The 5,098-nt window shown below is 38.4% G+C and overlaps 1 pseudogene; it reads left to right on the top strand.

Annotated features, from left to right (window-relative positions):
- Nucleotides 1-2,902: 2,902 nt before the first annotated feature.
- On the top strand, nt 2,903-3,443 carry LOC148121534 (rRNA-processing protein FCF1 homolog pseudogene; annotated as a pseudogene).
- The last annotated feature ends 1,655 nt before the right edge of the window (nt 3,444-5,098 follow it).

Genomic DNA, 5,098 nt, shown 5'->3' with positions numbered 1-5,098 from the left:
ACTCACCATGGCAACAAAAAGGTACAAGGCCATTGGTGTAAACCTCCACCAGATGGGGGCATGTACAGTGCCCAATGACAACTTTGATAGACAGATCCATTGTTAACAGACTGACAAGTGAAAAATTGGCATGCTTTTTCTTAGTAAACTTTGTTGGACATCTGTGACTCTGACCTTGTGTCAACTGTAAAGTTTTCTTTTTTAAAAAAAGTATTTAGTCTAGTTAAACGTGTTCTGAAGTGAAAATGAGTTAATCATGTGTAGCTACTAAGGCAGGCTTTCAGATGTCTGTAGTCTTAGTGGAACACTAACTAGTTATGAAGCATGTCTCCCTATATATTCTATGTATCAAAACTACATAACTAAATGAAAAGTCATCTATTTACCATCCACGGAAGTGTGTGCCCATAAGATTGAGATGCAATCATGAGATTACATGTACTCATTATATGAAAATGCATGGTAATAAGGAGATTCATGGCTGTTTTTGTATACGTGAAATTACAGAAGAAATTACAGCTTTCAGAGTAAGCTATAATTGTTTCATAACCTGCAGTAGCTCATGATAAACACTCCTAACCTCTCACCTTTTTCTTTTGAGAAGCATGTAAATCAGTCTTAAGGTAGTGCTTTCCTATCTGCTGACAGAGTAACTCCAGGACACACTTGTTCTCTCTCTCTCCTGAGATTTAAGGCTCAACAAGTTTAGACATATCATAACTCTTGTCCTTGAGCATCTCTGAATGTCTCAATGAGGTCTCTTTGCCTGGACACTAACACTGACAAGCTGTGTGCAGGAGATAGACTTCTAAGTTTATACAAAGACCTGGTTGAGGGAACAAGGGCATATACAGTGATTACGTTCTTGTCAGAATCATGTACTGCTGGTACCAGTCATCCAATATATCAATGCACAAGGAAAATTATGTTCAGTAAACTATTAACACACTGTAGTGATGTAGGAAGAATTCCCAAACTGTAATCTGAGTGAAAGAGCTCTTCATATAGGATGTCTGCAAAGAGACAGCATAAAACATTCAGAGGCAGTATTGCATACTGTCTTTCAGAAAACGTTAAGAAGATGTGCATCTCTGGTAACAATACTCCTCATGCCTTGCTAAATGAGGTGTGTCCCACATGAGACAAGCATCTGTGATGAGTGGACCCCTGAAGACTGTGCTGAGCTCTCATTGCATAATCTTGCAGTCAGTAGCATAATCCAAAGAGCCCTGACAATTATTTGGACAAGAAAGTGCTTCACATGAAAGTTATTGTCCCAGAAACTTCAAGAAATATGATATATAGGAAAACGTGGTAAGGAGGGAAAAGAATTGCTCCTTCAGTTAGATATTTACCCAGGATCTCTTCCCACAGCACAGGTGCCCTCTACGATGTGTGTCTGTTTTCTGAGATTTGACTGAGAGAGCAAAAGATTTTTTCTTTATATTTCTTTATAATATTTTGCAATTTATTTATTTGGTGTAGGCAGAGCATGTTCATGGTAGAACATTTGTGTAGATGTCAGGGGGAGAATTCTTGGAAGAGGGAAATTTCAGTTTGTAGCCATCACCCAGATGCAGAGGAAGCAAGATGTGACTGCCTTGTCAATAAATGTAACAAGCCACGTGGTTAACATAAACAGTTATGGGCTAATGTAAGTTATAAGAGTTAACAAGAAGCCTGAGCTAATAGGCCAATCAGTTTATAAATAATTTAGACCTCTGTGTGTTTCTTTGTGACAGAAATGCAAAAGGATCGGGCAGAACAGAAACTCTTGTCAACAAATAACCACACTGACATCAAGATGCTTACCACATTCTCCAATTTCATGCCGTAATTTGGTAAAGTGAAGTTTTCTCATCTTAAAGCAGATTCTGCTAATTAAAAGCAAACTAACTCACAAGCACTTACAACTCACCTTGTCATCTACCGCAAAAGCCACTAAGGCACTTCTGAGCAGATAGCCAAAGACAACACTGGAGCTAATGCAATTGCTAAATTGGAAGCACTGGCCTCTACTTCATACCCATCCAATTCTCTGAACCCAATACATCCTAAGTCTGTCTCGTCCTCTATTAATGAACTTACTCTTCTATTCCTTGTCTCATCAGAAAGTTCTCCAAATAAAAAAAGGGAAGTAATCTTCAAAGATTCTTGGTGTATTTGAAGTAACCCTATTATTCCTTTTCTGCTAGAGACCAGGCACCCCTTCAGCATCATATGATAAGCTCCATATGAGATAGCAATGTATTTATTCCACCTTACTCAAAACTTAGCTCTACTCCATCACATTGTAACAGGCTGCCTTTATCACCAAACTTCAATGTCGTATCTTCTCTCAAGCTGTCACCCAAGGAGTTCTCAGATCTTTTCCCTTCCCTACTACTGTGCCTGAGATCATCTTTCACTAGACTGGATGTTTGCCTTCCACCTTCTTAGTGAATCTGCTCTAAACTCACACTGGTAGATATATTCTCAGATTGGTTATTAACTTCTCTACCATGTCTGAGGGAACACAGGAAAGAGGTTGCTCACAGACTTTCTTACATAGCTTCTCATTTTGGACTACCTCTAGCAATATATAATGTGATAGCAGACACAATTTTGTTTCTAAGAAAACTCAACATTGCTTTCCTACCTTAGGTACGAAGTGCTATTTTCCCATTCCCTACAGACCTCAGTCTTCAGAAAATATAGAATACCCAGGCTTCAGAACAGGAAGAATACTCCAACACCTAGCTAAATAATGCATTAAGTTAAAGTGTTCTGACCAGCTCTTCTTTCCACTGTTTTCCTGCACCAGAGGTCTTCTAGAGAATCCCCTTAGCCTCAGCCCCTTCAATTCCATTGTAAGACAGCACCATTACACAAGCCTCTTTCTAGAACCTCCCTTATTTCTTGATATGCGGTCTCCTTATGAGATGAGAGACTTAAAGAGAATAGATTAAATCTTAAAAAGAAGGAGAAGAAAGATCTCAGTGCGCTGAAGGAAAGACAAGTCCCCCAACATCCTTCCTGCTTATTCTTCTAGTACAATACACAGCTGGGTCCACAGTACCACATTCTTGTTGACACTAACTTCGTCAACTTTTCCATCAAAGCCAAACTAGACTAAGTGCAGTCCATTATGGACAGTCTGTATGCCAAGTGTATCCCTTGTGTAACTAATTGTGTGATGGCTGAAACTGAGAAACTGGGCCAAAAGTACCGAGAGGCACTAAGAATCACCAAGGATCCACGATTTGATTGACTTCTATGCCTACACAAAGGAACCTATGCTGATGACTGCTTGATACAGAGTCACTCAGCACATTGTGGCTACAGTTGATCGGGACCTCAAATGAAGAATCCGGAAGATCCCTGGGGTTACTATCATGTATATTTCTCACCATAGATACAACATCGAATGGTTGCCAGATGAGTATGGAGCTCCTCGGTTCTAATTCTTACTTGACCAAATTCACCAGCATTTCTTTACCAGTTTTCTCTGTTGTCAGTTAAATAAACACACTTTGTTGTTTTAAAAAAAATAAAATAAATAAAAAAATAAAAAAGGTACTGTGGTCATGAGTCTCCCCAGAGAAGCAGAAACCCTAAAATAGAGGTTTGTACCAGGAGTGGGGTATTGCTGTAGCAGGACTAATCATGATTTGAATGGAGAAATTTGGACTTTGGTACTTTGATTTAGGAAAGGAGGGGGATACTTAAAGCACTGGTTTAATGAGCTATAGCAGTAGAAACATGGAACATGTCACTAAGAATTATTTGAACTGTGTGTGTGGGGGGGCCGGATGGCTGAAGATATTTCAAAGGAGAAGAATTTTAGTATGCTGCCTAGAGATCATTCTTGTGATATTTTAGTGAAGACTGTGGCTGATTGTTGCCCTTGCACAAAAAGTCTAGTTGTGCAAAAGTAAAGAGTTTTGATTAATTCCCTTGTCAAATGAAATCTCAAAATAGTCCATCATAGACTCTGTTATGTGGTTATTCATGTTAACTGTAATGAAAATTTATAATGAAAAGGAGAAAGCTGAGCGAATAAAAGCATAAAGAGGAGAGATTGAGAAAGGGGACACTGGGAAGAGTTAATTCCTGTATTGAAGGAGATAAATGGAGTAAGAAATGGAGTAAAAGCAGCCGTGACCTCAGGATAAGAGTCCACCCAGCTAAGTGTCTAACTTGTAAAAAGGAATTAAAGAAAAGTTATAGTCAGGTATAGTTGTACAGACATTTATTCCCAGCATTCAGAAGCTAGAATTTGGTAGATCTCTTAGTTTGAGGTCAGCCTGGTCTATAGAACATGTTCAAGTTCATTAAAGCTTAGGCAATGAAGGTAACAGTCAAAAAAAAAAAGTTGGTGAAGTTATAATTGAACAAGGAGGCCATGTTCCAGCCCCAGTAAACATCAAAACTTGGCAGCTTTAGTCACATAGCTCTAGACTTAAGGATAGAAGAACAAGGCTATGGAGTCTGACCCAGAGACTAAGGAAAGCAACTTAGTCCAGACTTGTTTCAGGGATGTCCCTGAATGGAGACTAGAGAGGTCATTTTACAAAGCTGTGAATTTGAAATCTAAATTGCCTTGGAAAATCCAAGCTATTAGAGATGTCAGAGTCATGGGAGAACTGCTGAGGAATGCTGCTAAAGGGTAATGGAATCAGCCCATAAGAAAGAAGTTTGTTGCATTCAAAAGAGCTGCATTCAAATGGAAATTCAAAGAACATTTTGACATCAGACATGGAGATGCAGAGATTTGAGTTTGCCCAGATGTTTTTCAGGTTTGTTTTCATCCAGTATTTCTTCATTATGCTTCCTTGCCTATGTTTTTGAATGATTATGTATATCCTGTGCCATTATGTGCTGAAAAATGTAATCTGATTTTTTATTTTAATTTTATATGGGATCACAAGAGATTGTATGACTCTCAGAGGAGACTTTGAGTATTAGACTTTTAAACATTCTTGAGACTGTGATAGATTGTGGGAACTTTTGAAGTTGGACTGAATTGATTTTTATATTATGATATGCTTAATTTCTTCATCTCTTGACCTCTGCAAATCAGAAAAAAAACATAGGACTTACCTTTTCCATCTATTCA

Source organism: Myodes glareolus, chromosome 7 (assembly GCF_982192425.1).
Source record: "Myodes glareolus chromosome 7, mMyoGla1.1, whole genome shotgun sequence".
Classification (NCBI taxonomy): domain Eukaryota; kingdom Metazoa; phylum Chordata; class Mammalia; order Rodentia; family Cricetidae; genus Myodes; species Myodes glareolus.
Note: the sequence above shows the minus strand (reverse complement) of the source record. Positions and strands in the feature narration are given on the sequence as shown.